Source organism: Callorhinus ursinus, unplaced genomic scaffold (assembly GCF_003265705.2).
Source record: "Callorhinus ursinus isolate GAN/ISIS: 27379988/994484 unplaced genomic scaffold, GSC_fseal_2.0 scaffold56, whole genome shotgun sequence".
In the NCBI taxonomy this organism is placed as follows: domain Eukaryota; kingdom Metazoa; phylum Chordata; class Mammalia; order Carnivora; family Otariidae; genus Callorhinus; species Callorhinus ursinus.
The window spans coordinates 2835630-2852491 of NW_027397118.1; the positions used below are offsets into that span (position 1 = coordinate 2835630).

Genomic DNA, 16862 nt, shown 5'->3' on the forward strand with positions numbered 1-16862 from the left:
TATCGGAGCAGGGAAGCCAGCTGCAGAGACAGAGCTGAGACAGGTGCGCTCAGCTCCGGGCTGCCATAAACCGTGATCCACGGCACAGTGGGGCCACTGCTCTTCCAGCAGGGACCCAACAACCGGCAGATCCGGGGCGACTCTCCTTCCTCCCCCGGGAGGAGCGGCGGGGGAGTGCACCGCAGGACTCTACTGGGTTTGGAGACTCCACACGGGGTCAGGTGCCAGAGACAGAAACAGTCCGTCACGGCCCGGTGAGCACAGAGTGCGGCTGGAGACCGGGGAGATGGGAGTGATTGACTGCTTTTCTCTGGGGGTGCACTGAGGAGTGGGGCCCCGAGTTCTCAGCTCCTCCGGGGTGGAGATTAGGAGGCCGCCATTTTCACTCTCGCCATCCAAAGCTGTACCGAAAGCTTGCAGGGAACAAAAGCTCCCGGGAGCAAACCCGAGCAGATGACTTAGCCCAGACCAGGCAAGGGCGGGGCAATAACGCCTCCAGCAAAGACATTTGGGAACCACGGCAACAGGCCCCTCCCCCAGAAGATCAGCAAGAACAGCCAGCCAAGACCAAGTTTACCGATCAATGAGAACTCCAGAACTCCAGAGCTAGGGAAATACTGCACATAGAATCCATGGCTTTTTTTACCATGATTTTTAGTCTTTCTTTTTTTAAAAATATTTTATTTATTTGAGAGAGAGAGAATGAGAGAGAGAACACATGAGAGGAAGGAGGGTCAGAGGGAGAAGCAGACTCCCCGCCGAGCAGGGAGCCCAATGCGGGACTCGATCCAGGGACTCCAGGATCATGACCCGAGCCAAAGGCAGTCACTTAACCAACTGAGCCACCCAGGAGCCCCTTTAGTCTTTCAAAGTTAATTTTTTAACTGTTTTTTTTTTTATTTTTCTTTTTCCCTTTCTCATCCAACATCTTATCAATCCCTTTTTAAAAAAAAATTATTTTTCATTTTTAGAGTCATATTCTATCCCTTCATAGTAGTTATCCTTATTTTGGGCATATATATATATAAGTTGTTTTCTCTTTAAATTTGAGATACAGTTTCCTCCAACAGATCAAAATATACCCTAAATCTCTAGTGTATGGCTTTGTTCTAGTCTCCTGCCTGATCATCTCTCCCTTTTTTTTTTTTCCAAACAACTTCTTATCAATTCCTTTTATAAAATTTCTTATAATTTTCATCTTTACATTCATATTCCATCCCTTCATCGTATCAACCCTTATTTTTGTACATATATAAGTTTTTCTTTCTTAAAATTTTGGGAGGCACTTTCTTCTAACACACCAAAATACAGCCAAAATCTAGTGTGTGGCACTGATCTATGCACCAGCCTGATCATATTTGATCATATTCTGTTTTTTTGTTTTGATCTGTTTTTGTTTTTATCTTTTTCTTTTTTCTTTCTTTCCCTTTCTTTTCCCCTGGCTTCAGGTCTTTTCTGATTTGTTTAGAGTATATTTTCTGGGGACGTTGTTACCCTATTAGCATTTTGTTCTCTCATTCATCTATTCTCCACTGGACAAAATGACAAGACGGAAAATATCACCTCAACAAAAAGAATAAGAGGTAGTACTGACTGCCAGGGACCTACTCAATACGGACATTAGTACAACGTTGGACCTAGAGTTCAGAATCATGATTTTAAAGATACTAGCTGGGCTTGAAAAAAGCATGGAAGTTATTAGAGAAACCCTTTCTGGAGAAATAAAAGAACTAAAGTCTAACCAAGTTGAAATCAAAAAGGCTATTAATGAGGTGCAATCAAAAATGGGGTGCTAACTGCTAGGATAAATGAGGCAGTAGAGAGAATCAGTGATATGGAAGACCAAATGATGGAAAATAAAGAAGCTGAGAAAAAGAGAGATAAACAACTACTGGATCATGAGGGCAGAATTCGAGAGGTAAGCGATACCATAAGACAAAACAACATTAGAATAATTGGGATCCCAGAAGAAGAAGAAAGAGAGAGAGGGGCAGAAGGTATACTGGAGAAAATTATAGCGGAGAACTTCCCTAATATGGGGAAGGAAACAGGCATCAAAATCCAGGAGGCACAGAGAACCCCTCTCAAAATCAGTAAAAATAGGTCAACACCCCAGCATCTAATAGTAAAACTTACGACTCTCAGAGACAAAGAGAAAATCCTGAAAGCAGCTCGGGAGAAGAGATATGTAACCAACAAGGGTAGAAACATTACATTGGCAACAGACCTATCCATAGAGACTGGCGGGCAGGAAAGGACTGGCATGATATATTCAGAGCACTAAACAAGAAAAATATGCAGACAAGAATACTATATCCAGCTAGGCTGTCATTGAAAATAGAAGGAGAGATAAAAATCCTCCAGGACAAACAAAAACTAAAGGAATTGGCAAACACGAAACCAGCCCTACAAGAAATATTGAAAGGGGTCCTCTAAGCAAAGAGAGAGTCTAAAAGCAACATAGACCAGAAAAGAACACAGACAATATACAGTAACAGTCACCTTACAGGCAATACAATGGCCCTAAATTCTTATCTCTCAATAGTTACCCTGAATGTAAATGGGCTAAATGCCCCAATCAAAAGACACAGGCTACCAGACTGGATTAAAAAACAAGACCCATCAATATCCTGTTGGCAAGAGACTCATTTTAGACCCAAAGACACCCCCAGATTGAAAGTGAGGGGTTGGAAAACCATTTACCATGCTAATGGACACCAAAAGAAAGCTGGGGTGGCAATCCTTATATCAGACAGATTAAATTTTAAACCAAAGACTGTAATAAGAGAGAGGAAGGACACTATATCTTACTTAAAGGGTCTATCCAACAAGAAGATCTAACAATTGTACCTATCTATGCCCCTAACATGGGAGCAGCCAAATATATAAGGCAATTAATAACAAAAGCAAAAAAACACATTGACAAGAATACAACAATAGTGGGGGACTTTAACACCCCCCTGACTGAAATGGACAGATCATCTAAGCAAAAGATCAACAAGGAAATAAACACTTTAAATGACACACTGGACCAAATGGACTTCACAGACATATTCAGAACATTCCAGCCCAAAGTAACAGAATACACATTCTTCTCTAGTGCCCATGGAAAATTCTCCAGAAGAGATCACATCCTAGGTCACAAATCAGGTCTCAACAGGTACCAAAAGATTGGGATTATTCCCTACATATTTTCAGACCACAGTGCTTTGAAACTAGAACTCAATCACAAGAGGAATTTCGGAAAGAACTCAAATACATGGAGGCTAAAGATCATCCTACTAAAGAATGAATGGGTCAACCAGGAAATTAAAGAAGCATTAAAAAAATTCATGGAAACCAATGAAAATGAACACACAACTGTTCAAAATCTTTGGGATACAGCAAAGGCAGTCCTGAGAGGAAAGTATATAGCAATACAAGCCTTTCTCAAGAAACAAGAAAGGTCTCAAATACACAACCTAACCCTACACCTAAAGGAGCTGGAGAAAGAACAGCAAATAAAGCCTAAACCCAGCAGGAGAAGAGAAATCATAAAGATCAGAGCAGAAATCAATGAACTAGAAACCAAAAGAACAGTAGAACAGATCAACGAAACTAGGAGCTGGTTCTCTGAAAGAATGAACAAGATTGATAAACCCCTGGCCAGACTGATCAAAAAGAAAAGAGAAATGACCCAAATCAACAAAATCATGAATGAAAGAGGAGAGATCACAACCAACACCAAAGAAATACAAACAATTCTAAGAACATATTATGAGCAACTCTTTGTCAGCAAATTAGATAACCTGGAAGAAATGGATGCATTCCTAGAGATGGACCAACTACCAAAACTGAACCAGGAAGAAATAGAAAACCTGAACAGACCTATAACCACGAAGGAAATTGAAGCAGTCATCAAAAATCTCCCAACAAACAAAAGCCCAGGGCCAGATGGCTTCCCAGGGGAATTCTATCAGACATTTAAAGAAGAATTAATACCTATGCTCCTGAAACTGTTCCAAAAAATAGAAATGGAAGGAAAACTTCCAAACTCATTTTATGAGGCCAGCATTACCTTGATCCCCAAACCAGACAAAGACCCCATCAAAAAGAAGAATTACAGACCAATATCCTCGATGAACATGGATGCAAAAATTCTCACCAAAATACTAGCCAATAGGATCCAAAAAGGATTATTCACCACGACCAGTGGGATTTATCCTTGGGCTGCAAGGTCGGTTCAACATCCGCAAATCAATCAACGTGATAGAATATATTAACAAAAGAAAGAACAAGAATCATATGATCCTCTCAATAGATGCAGAAAAAGCATTTGACAAAGTACAGCATCCTTTCTTGATCAAAACTCTTCAGAGTATAGGGATAGAGGATACCTACCTCAATATCATAAAAGCCATCTATGAAAAACCTACAGCAAATATCATTCTCAATGGGGAAAAACTGAGGGCTTTCCCCCTAAGGTCAGGAACGCAGCAGGGATGTCCACTCTCACCACTGCTATTCAACATAGTATTAGAAGTCCTAGCCACAGCAATGAGACAACAAAAAGAAATCAAAGGCATCCAAATCGGCAAAGAGGAAGTCAAACTCTCACTCTTTGCAGATGATATGATACTTTATGTGGAAAACCCAAAAGACTCCACCCCAAAACTGCTAGAACTCATACAGGAATTCAGTAAAGTGGCAGGATATAAAATCAATGCACAGAAATCAGTGGCATTCCTATACACCAACAACAAGACAGAAGAGAGACAAATTAAGGAGTCGATCCCATTTACAATTGCACCCAAAACCATAAGATACCTAGGAATAAATCTAACCAAAGAGGCAAAGGGTCTGTACTCAGACAACTATAAAATACTCATGAAAGAAACTGAGGAAGACACAAAGAAATGGAAAAATGTTCCATGCTCATGGATTGGAAGAACAAACATTGTGAAGATGTCAATGCTACCTAGAGCAATCTACATATTCAATGCAATCCCCATCAAAATATCATCCACTTTTTTCAAAAAATTGGAACAACTAATCCTAAAATTTGTATGGAATCAGAAGAGACCCCGAATAGCCAGAGGAATGTTGAAAAAGAAAAGCAAAGCTGGCGGCATCACAATTCCGGACTTCCAACTCTATTACAAAGCTGTCATCATTAAGACAGCATGGTACTGGCACAAAAACAGACACATAGATCAATGGAACAGAATAGAGAGCCCAGGAATGGGCCCTCAACTCTATGGTCAACTCATCTTGGACAAAGCAGGAAAGAACGTCCAATGGAAAAAAGACAGTCTCTTCATCAACAAATGGTGTTGGGAAAATTGGACAGCCACATGCAGAAGAATGAAACTGGACCATTTCCTTACACCACACACAAAAATAGACTCCAAATGGTTGAAAGACCTAAACGTGAGACAGGAGTCCATCAAAATCCTAAAGGAGAACACAGGCGGCAATCTCTTCGACCTCAGCCGCAGCAACTTCTTCCTGGAAACATCGCCAAAGGCAAGGGAAGCAAGGGCAAAAATGAACTATTGGGACTTCATCAAGATAAAAAGCTTCTGCACAGCCAAAGAAACAGTCCACAAAACCAAAAGACAACCGACAGAATGGGAGAAAATATTTGCAAATGACATATCAGATAAAGGGCTAGTATCCAAAATCTATTATTTATCAAACTCAACACCCAAGGAACAAATAATCCAATCAAGAAATGGGCCGAAGACACGAACAGACATTTTTCCAAAGAAGACATCCAAATGGCCAACAGACACATGAAAAAGTGCTCCACATCGCTCGGCATCAGGGAAATCCAAATCAAAACCTCCATGAGATACAACCTCACACCCGTCAGAATGGCTAATGACAGATGTTGGCGGGGATGCGGAGAAAGGGGAACCCTCCTACCCTGTTGGTGGGAATTGAAGCTGGTGCAAGCACTCTGGAAAACAGTATGGAGGTTCCTCAAACAGTTGAAAATAGAGCTACCATACGATCCAGCAATTGCACTACTGGGTATTTACCCCAAAGATACAAATGTAGGGATCCAAAGGGGTATGTGCACCCCGATGTTTATAGCAGGAATGTCCACAATAGCCAAACTGTGGAAAGAGCCAAGATGTCCATCGACGGATGAATGGATAAAGAAGAGGTGATATATATACACTATGGAATATCATGCAGCCATCAAAAGGAATGAGATCTTGCCATTTGCAACGATGTGGATGGAACTGGAAGGTGTTATGCTGAGTGAAATAAGTCAATCGGAGAAAGACATGTATTATATGACCTCACTGATATGAGGAATTATTAATCTCAGGAAACAAACTGAGGGTTGCTGGAGTCGGGGGGTGGGAGGGATGGGATGGCTGGGTGACAGACACTGGGGAGGGTATGTGCTATGGTGAGCGCTGTGAATTGTGCAAGACTGTTGAATCACAGATCTGTACCTCTGAAACATATAATGCAATATATAGTTAAGAAAAAAAAAAAAGAAGATAGCACGAGGGGAAGAAGGAAGGGGGTAAGTCGGAGGGGGAGACGAAGCATGAGAGACGATGGACTCTGAAAAACAAACTGAGGGTTCTGGGGGGGGCGGGAGGATGGGTTAGCCTGGTGATGGGTATTAAAAACGGCAAGTTCAGCATGGAGCACTGGGTGTTATGCACAAACAATGAATCATGGAACACTACATCAAAAACTAATGATGTAATGTATGGTGTTTAACATAACAATAAAAAATTAAAAAAAAAGAAATGGCAGCAAGGTAGGAAGTACATACTTATGGAAGGGGATGACTACTGCATTGGGCATGGAAATGGAGAAAAGTAGAAAGTAAAGGCAGAAATGTAAGCGGGAGCATTGCTATAGGGACCTTATCAATCCAATACAGTAAAATAAAATATTTTATATCTTTATATCTTATATTTTATATATTTATATCTTTTAAGGTTGAGACAAATATTTAGAATCAAAATAAAATTACTTCTCGATCTTTATTTCTACATTTATCGATGCCAATGACATGAGGATTGTACATCAAAAGAACAGAATCCCTGCCTTCCTAAAGTTCATAATCCAGAGAGGAAGAAAACACGTAAACAAGTAGAGATACATTACTTAGCAGAGATGCATACACAGCATAATGTTATATTAGATCACGATTAATTATTTCTGGAAAAGATGGGTAAAGACATAGAGATAGGGCGACATTTGAACTGGGCCTTCAGAGTAAAAATAAAATCACTGAGTATGTTCCCAAACAGGATTTTTATACATATATATATATATATATATATATATATATAAACTTATTTCAGTGGTAAACTGACTTCCTGAATGTCTAATAGTTGCTTTTTCTCCTAGACATCTCTATATTCTCCAAATAAATCCCTCAGTATATTTCTACTAAATGAATTAGGCTTCCCAGTAAGCTCTACACATTAAGAGTTTCATCCCATTTGGTACGAGCAGCATTGGGCCTTACCAAATTATTCAGTTTTCTATTAGTCATCCCTTCAGCATTTCTGTACAGTATTAAATTTGTGCCACATTATTTTTTACTTTATGAGCTACCCATAGCTATTTCAAATTTATATTTGGAGAAAATTCAGCTTCAGATTCACCTCCTATAGAAGGCCTCTTCTGACTCAACTGTCTGTCTTGTAACCTGTGCATAGTACAAATAACACTCCATTATAATAATGTATTATATTTTTCTTTTCTCTCCACTAGGCTGTATACCCTTGGAGAAAAAGAACACTGTTGTCATCTTTGTATCCTAGCATAGTAGGCACGTAATAAATTTTTGCTAAATCAGTCAATGACTGCATAGGAATTAGAACGGGATACTTACATAAAAACAAGACAAAACAAAACATAGACCTGAGTTCTGGCTCTTCTACCTCCTAGCTGTAGGACTTTGAGAAGATCACTTACTACTTGTTTTCATCTGGAAAAAAAAACAAAAAACAAAAATAGCAACACAAACTATTAACTACAGTCCTGTCTGTCTCAAAGGGGAATTATAAAGTACTAAATAAAGGAAGCAGTAATCCCTATTAGGATAGGAAACAAGTCTTTTACAATCCCCGCACTCTCTTGCATTATTCCTAAAACTGGTGAGAGCACAGTGAAAACACTACAAGAAATGCCCAGAGGTGAGGGAGGACATAGCATTTCAGGAACTACTCAACAGTGTAGTGTGGCCAGAGCATACTACTAGCCAGATAGAGATGTCGAGGCAGGCAGGGGTCAGATATCCAAGGCTTTAAATTAGCCATGTTAAGAATTCTGGACTTTATCCTAGAGGAAATAGGAAGCTATTTCACTGTTTAAAATTTCTTCTCTGGTGTAACACTTGACTAACATTTTTACTGTGGTAAAATTATAATCACTGGCAGCTATTAACATTTGAAGGTATTTTAAGATAGCAAATAGCAACTCTCTCAATGACAGTGACCAAAACACTTAAGTTGTATCCAGAAACATTTTTTAAAGACTAAAATGATAATGATAGGACATATCTGTCATTTTAAAGAATATCTTTACTTGGCAAAATAAAAAGCTGGCAAATTCACCATTTCTTTGTTAAAAAAAGAAAAAGAAAAAAGGTCTATGAACTTCTAGAGCAACTCCTGTTAAGGTATTCAAACTATACCTGAATACCTGTTAAGAAGTTTTTTAACAGTTTAATTTTCCTCCTGCCTTCCAAGCCATCTACTTTGAGATTGTTTAAAATAAACCTAATTATGACAACCTTCAGATTCTTAAAGACTTAGGTCTCCCCTCTAGCTTCTCTTTTCAAAGCTACAAGCAAAATATTTCCAGCTTATTGAAATGTGAAAAATCCTATCTAAAAAATAAAAAGAGATACTACAAAATTCCCTCAGATGAATAAAATTGAAAACACAACATAGCAAAACTTATGATAATGCAAAAACAATGCTCTAAGAGAAACATACTTGTAAACAACTACATTAAACAAATCTAATTGATAACCTAACTGTACACTTTAAGGAAATGAGCAAACTAAGTCCAAAGGAAGGAGAAAGAAATAATGAAGATTAGAGCGGAGATAAGTGAAATAAAGAAGAGAAAGACAATAAAGGAAAATCAATGAAATTTAACATTAGTTTTCTGAAAAGATCAACAAAGTTCACAAATCTTTAACTAGACTGGCTAAGAGAGAAGTTCCAAATTAATAAAAACAGAATCCAAAGAGGATATTAATATAGACTTTTACTTTATAATATAGACTTTACAAGTCTATATAAGGACTATATAAGCCCTTTTCATATAAGAATAGTTAAGTCCTTTTTATAGAAGAATAGTATTATAAGAATAATAGGAACAACTGCACACCAACAAATTGGATAAGCCTAGATGAAATGGACAAATTGTATGTTACATAAGCTACCCAAATTGATTAGAAAAGCAGAAAATCTAAATAGACCTAAAACAAATAAGATTGAATCTGTAATCAAAAACCTCCCAACAAAGAAAAACCCAGGACCAGATGGTTTCAATGGTGAATTCTACCGAATATTTAAAGAATTGACACCAATTCCTCTCAAATTCTTCCACAAAAGTGAAAAGTCAGAAGTACTCTCTGATTTTGTGAAGTTAACATTACCCTGATAATGAAGCCAAAGACATTACAAGGGAAAAAACCCAAAACCAAAAAACAGAACAAGACACTAAAGACTAATGTCTCTTTTGAATACAGAGGCAGAAATTGTCAACAAAATACTAGCAGATCAAATCCAGCAGCATATTATACATATACATATACGTACATATACAGTATATTATAAGAACAAGTAGGAATTATCCTAGGCATGTAAAGGTAATTAAGATACAAAACCAATCAATGTAACACACTGCATTAATAAAATAAAGGTAAAAACACATCATCATCATATCAATTGATACAAAAAAGCATTTGACAAAATCTAACACCCTTCCAACACCCTTTCATGATTAAAATACTGAATAAAATAGGAATAGAAAGGAATTTCCTCAACATGATAAAGGCCATGTATGAACAACTTAGAGCTAATATCAAACTCAATGATAAGAGAATTAAAAAAGAGAATTTGCCCCAACATCAGGAACAAGATAAGGAAGCCCACTTTCACCACTTCTATCCAATACAGAACCAAAAGATCCAGTCAGAGAAAATGGGCAAGAAAGGAAAATAAAAGCCATCTAAAATAGAATGGAAGAAGTACAATCATCTTGTTCACAGATAACATGATCTTATATGTAGAAAACTGTAAATAACACATACACATACACACATGCATGCAAACAAACTGCTAGAGCTAATAAACAAATTCAGCAAAATTCTAGGATACAAATCTATGCAGAAAGATCAGTTGTATTTCTGTAAGACAGCAATCAACATTCCGGAAAGGAAATTAAAAACAGTTCCATTTATGATAGCATTAAAAAAATAAAAATTTAGGAATAAATTTAATGAAGGACATGTAAGCTGTGTACACTGAAGACTGTATACCGTTTTGAAGACAAAACAGTGCTGAAAGGAATTAAGGTAGATCTAAATCAATGTAAAGACATCCTGTGTACATGGATTGAAAGACTTAATATTGTTAAGACAACAATACTGCCCAAACCAATCCACACATTCAATGCATTTCCTATCAAAATCCCAATGATTTTTTTGCATATATAGAAAAACTCATCCTAAAATTCATATGGAATTCCAAGGGACCCAGAATAACCAAAACAATCTCAAAAAAGAACGAAGTTGGGCCCACACTTCCCATTTTCAAAACTTACTACAAAACTACAGTAATCAAAACAATGTGTTACTGGCATAAGGATAGACATATAGACCAATGGAATAGAAAGTCCAGAAATAAACCCTCACATGGTCAACTGATTTTTGACAAGGGTGCCAAGAACATTCAATGGGGAAAAACAGTCTCTTCTACAACTGATGTTGGGAAAACTAGATAGCCACCTGCAAAAGAATAAAATCTTACTTTATACCATAAAAAAAAACAACGGAAATAAATCAAAGATCTAAATTTAAGAGCTGAAACTATAACACTATTAGAGGAAAACATAGGGGCAAATCTTCATGATTTTGGACTGGCAATGGTTTCTTAAATGTAACACCAAAAAAACGGGTTAACGAAAGAAAAAAAAAAGACAGATGAATTGGGCTTCGTAAAAATTAAAAACTTGTGCACCAAAGAATACTATCAAGAGAGTAAAAAGCAACCTGCAGAATGGGGCAAAATATATGCAAATCATGTATCTGGTAAAAGTTTAATATCTAGAATTTATAAAGAACTCCTACAAACTCACTACTATAAAGTTAAACAACCCAACTTAAATAAAAATGGACAAAGGACTTCAATATACATTTATCCAAAGAAGATACAGGAATGGCCAATAAACAGAGATACTCAACATCAGTCATTAGGACAATGCAAACCAAAATCACAATGAGATATCATTTCACAACGACTTAAGAATATTATTTTTCAAATGAAAAATAAGCATTTGAAAGGATGTGGAAAAACTGGCAATCTCATACATCGCTGGTAGTAATGTAAAATGGTACAGCCACTATGCAGAAGTGCGGTGGTTCCACGAAAAGTTAAACACAGAATTACCATATAACCTAGCAATTCTACTCCTATATACTCTATACCCAAAAGAATTAAAAACAGGGACTCAAAAATTTATACACATTTATATGCAAATAGTAGCATTATCCACAATAGCCAAAAGTTCAAAAACAATCCAAGTGTCCATCAACAGATGAACAAAATCTGTAGATACCTAAAATGGAATGTGATCCGACCGTGAAAAGGGGATAAAGTTCTGATATATGCTGCAGTGTGGATGAACCGTGAACCTTGAAAACATTATGCCAAGTATAAGTAGACACAAAAGGGAAAATATTGTATGATTCCACTTATATGAAATACCTAGATTAGGCAAATTTATAGAGATAAAAAGATTACACACTACCAGAGGCTGGGGAGAGGGAAAAAACAGAAGATAGTAGTGATGGTTGCACAATATTGTGAGTGGAATTAATGTCACTAAATTGTACATATAACACATTTAAAAAAATAAATTTAATATTTTTAATTAAAAAAAAAAGCCAGATATGTTCTTTCTCAAGGCCTTTGTACTTGTTATGTACACTCTTCCCTCATTTCATTCAGTTCTTTTCTCAAAAGTAACTTTCTCAATGAGGCCATTCCTGACCACCCTCTCTAAAATGTCATCATTTCCTGTCCTTATCTGAAATTAAATTTTTAAAATCTTTTAACTAAAAAAAGACCATGATTTTTCCTCCTCTTGAAGACATCAATCATAACGTTCCATATCTAAAATTCCTTTAAAAAATTATAGGAAGGACAATCATTATATTAAGTTGTAGGAATATTCTCATTTTTAAATGTTTTAGGCTAATATGATCTTAACATATAACATGAGTACTAGCAAAAATTAGAACCCAACAGAAATATAAACCAACTTGAAATAGTTATCCAGACAGACATCCTTCTAAATTACTTCCAACAGCTAACTAACAATTAAATCTTAGGTCATTCTATTAAGGTACAATACACAAAATCATTATAGAAGCCCACATGATAAAAGACTTTAATGTCACATATCCCAATCTCTAAACTATTCTATCAAATCCCATCCTAAACTCTGCTGTATGTATCATCAGTATGTTTTGGATTAATCTCACTGCAATATATACAACTTTAACTGTTTAATAATAAAATAGATTTACTAGTCAATTAGAAAAACATCTGGCAAGTGTAAATTAGTAACTGTGTAGCTGAGGGACCCCAGGTTTCTACCATCTCTCTAAACTGTGTAACCTTGAGCAGTTCTTGGAACCTCTCAGTCTGCTTTCAACAGATAATCATCTAGTTGGCAGGGTTATTGCAGAGTTCAGAAGAATATATTCAAAGTCTCAAAACATAGTAAATGCTCAATAAATATGTATTTTCCTCTCACTGACCCACAGAACTAGGAATATAGATCAAGATTCTATGTTAACTTGCTCAAAAATTACTGAGACCAAGCCTGTTATATCTAATTGTACTTTGTTTCCAACTCATTTAAAAAATGTTTATATGAATCAGTGGTATCATCATATGCCTAAATTTGTCTTTGCCTTCTCAACATATATTCTTGCTCATTTTATTCCCTTCCTAAAGATATCAATGCCCCTCTACCCTTTTTGCTTCTGTTCTCCCATAGGTAATCCATGCTCAACCATGTTGAAATGCTGCCTAAATTCAAACACTCTCGCATCTCCATTAATATGTACAAGAGGTTCTCTAAGCCTACAACACTGCCCCCCACCTCCCACTTCTCCATTTGATAAAGTAATGTCTTTGAGATTAAACTCAAGTACTACTATCTCTAGGTAGCCTGCATGTACATGTACATGTACACACACACACAGTCCTCAAACTGTTAGGCACTCAGTTTTCGTGTCTCACACCTTACACACCATATTATCATTCTTGGTCTAGTAGTACACCTATAATGTCTACTTTAGTAGATTGAACTTACCAAATCTGTCTTCTCTACTAAAGATGAGTGCAGAGATTGGTCTTATTCATCTCTGTATCCCTAGTATCTACTAGTACAATTCCTGGCACATAGTAAATACTCAAATGCTTTCAAGAATTCAATAATGTCGGGGCACCTGGATGGCTCAGTCAGTTAAGTATCTGCCTTTGGCTCAGGTCATGACCCCAGGGTCCTGGGATCGAGCCCCACATTGGGCTCCCTGCTCAGTGGGGAGTCTGCTTCTCCCTCTTCCGCTGCCCCTCCCCCTCCATCTGTGCTCTCTGTCTCTCTATCAAATAAATAAATATTTAAAAAAATACAATAATGTAACACAAAACAAATAAAAACTCCTTGATCCTTAATAGTTACTCCAAAGGCTGAGATTCAAAAGCATTCTAAGCAATAATATATCACTTTTATGCTGTAAGAAGCTCCCACTGAACTGTCCACTTAAAAATAGTTAAAATAGGGGCACCTGGGTGGCTCAGTTGGTTAAGCGTCTGCCTTCAGTTCAGGTCAGGATCCCAGGGTCCTGGGATCGAGCCCCGCATCATGGCATCATTGGGCTCCTTGCTCAGTGGGGAGCCTGTTTCTCCTTCTGCCCCCTCCTCCCCTGCTTGTGCTCTCTCGCGCGCTCACTCTCTAATAAATAAATAAAACCTTTAAAAAAATAATTAAAATAGTATATCTTATGTATATTTTACCACACAAAAAATGCCTCAGTGATCCAATTTAAAGTTTAATTCCCAGTTATCCTCCCCAAAATCCTACTTTCATTGAGAAGTGATTTTACAAAGGGCCTGTATTACAACACAGTAGTTAAAACTACGGACTCTGAAAATAAGACTAGTAAAAGATTGGAATCCTGGCTTTATCACTTCCTAGCTATGTAATCTTAGGCAAATCATTTAATCACTTGAAGCTCAGTTTCTTCACCTTTAAAACGGAGACTGTAATAGTATTGATCTCATAGAACTACTATAAAATAACACACACAGAGCACTGTGTAAACAGTTTTCAATCTGTGCTCCTTGGAGCAATGGGTAATGTTTAGCCACTGAAAGGAAGAGAGGGCTTTAGGCCTCACCTTCCCCCATTTCCTCACCAATAAAAGATTTCTCCCTGAATATTCCGCTTTTATATATCTTACAGATTGAGCTTTCGAGTAGTATTTTCAAAAAACAAAGGATTCAGGGGTGCCTGGCTGACTCAGTTGGTAGAGCATGCAAGTCTTGATCTCAGGGTTGAAGTCTGGGCCCCACACTGGGTGTGGAGATTACTTAAAAATAAAATCTTAAAAAAAAAAAAGGACTCCTTGCTTTAAAAGACCTGAAAACCAGTAATGTAAATAGCACTCACTTAATGTTTATATTAACATCCCCCTCTGCAGATAGCGATTTACTAAATTCAATTACTTACTTTGTTGGCATTCACACTTAATTTAGTCTCACTTTGCATCTCATAGAAAGGGAAATCTTTAAAACATAATCTCATCTCTACTCTTGGTAAAAGATGATTGAGGATAACTAATTTTGGGCTGATACTGAAAATAGACTGTAAGTTTCCTAGCTGCTAATGAGTCAGGTCAAGTTGTCTATTTGAAGTAGTCCTGAACATCAATCATACCCCTAACCAAATTAAGTATAAATATATATTATAAAACCAAACAAATTTCAATTAATGTTAAAAACAGGAAATTGATTTAAATGCACAATTTTCCAAAGTTTGAAATACACTAAAAATTGAGACCCAGGTTGATTATTACCACCTAACTCGCAGGGTTGTTGAATGGTTTAGAAATATACACAGTTTAGAAATACATTGAAAGTTCCTAAAATAAAGAAAGCACTTAATAAATGCAGCTTTTCCTCTCATATCTGTCATCTCACTTCTGATTTCCCAAGAGTCATTCAAACTCTCCCATGACTATTAAGCTTCTCCAGACCTCCTCTGATTCTTCTAATAATCTCTAATGCTTCAATATGCTGACCAGTTTCAGTTCACTCAGCCCACCATACTCTATTAACAACACCAATGTAATGTGACCTCCAGACCTCAGTCCAATTCAGTTCACATTTCTGCATATTTATAATACTTGTTATATGCCTGGCAGAGTATTAATACAAGGTTAATTCCAATCTGTACCTTCAATGTGGTCCTTGCTTTTGCTGAGAAAGTGTTTAAATTCATTTCCCTTTGCTTCTAGGTTATCTCCTCAAGCCTTCTCCTAACTCCCCCAATCTCACCCAAGGAGAATTCTGCCTCTTCCATATTCTTCTGAGGCTTTCCAGTTGAAACTCACCAGTCACCTTTTTAGAAGCATGTTATCTATCTTTGCTTCTGTTCTTTCCCTTCTAGCTGTTCTCAAAAGAGGAAGCATGACTTTCTTCCAAAGATACACTTTCACCTCTTAATACCATTCCATCTAGCTTTTAAGCAACTTGCACCCAAATACATTCCAACTCTGTCTAGAATCTTTAATCATCCCCTTGCAATTACCTGCTTCCCTTCTAACTTTAGGCAGTAGGTCTCTCCTACCTTAACAAACATGTACACACAAAATCATCTATGTCTATCCTTCCATTCAGTGACAAATATTGAGAATAAGTGATCCACTGCCTCCATTTTCCAAATACCCACTTGCCTGTTAACCTCTTGTACTTTACTTTCTGCCCTCATAAAATTACTGCAACTATATTTTCAAGGGTGACTAATAAACTCCTAGGCAAATCCCAATGTTCTCTCAATCCCCGTCTGACCACTAAGAAAACACTTGCCAACACTAACAAAAGTGACAGAAGCTAAACTCAAAAATGCCATCTTCTATATGAAGCCTCCAATCATCCATGCATCTCCATCTATCATATACTATTTTGGCACTGAATGCTTAAAAAACAAGGCCCATGACTTATTCATCTGCGGTACCAGTTAACAGCCTGATTGGCCTATAACAAAAGCTGTTTAAATGTTTCCTGAATTCAGTTCAAGTAACCCCTCTGCCTTCTGGAAATTCTCTCAGCTTCTATGACACTACACTTAGATTTTCTTTCTTACGGCTTTCCTTGCCTTTCTGATTCATTTAAAGTAGTTTAATAGACATAAGATTTTACGCAGTGACTTCATTTCTATCAAATCCATTTACTTAGCATTTCGAATTCAGTCAAATGTTGACACATCTTCCTCAACGTATCTTCTAAGATGCGATTTCACATTCAAATCTTTGAGAAACTCAATTCCATTTTTCTTGGAATACTATAAATTATTAAAAACATTTTTTT

General features: G+C 37.0%; 1 protein-coding gene across 10 annotated transcripts in view; it reads right to left on the bottom strand.

Moving 5' to 3' along the window:
* The window catches only part of CHD9 (chromodomain helicase DNA binding protein 9), a 230132-nt gene that overhangs the window by 145322 nt on the left and 67948 nt on the right, over positions 1–16862 (bottom strand). The window contains exons 1-2 of one of the 10 annotated variants that reach the window (XM_073884388.1): positions 10895–11000; positions 7856–7951 (exon numbers count right to left, since the gene is read on the bottom strand). The exons of the other annotated variants lie outside the window; for them this stretch is intronic. The gene's annotated coding sequence lies outside the window, so the exon portion shown is untranslated. Of the gene's footprint in view, positions 1–7855; positions 7952–10894; positions 11001–16862 lie in introns of those variants that run through there. 10 annotated transcript variants of the gene reach the window in all.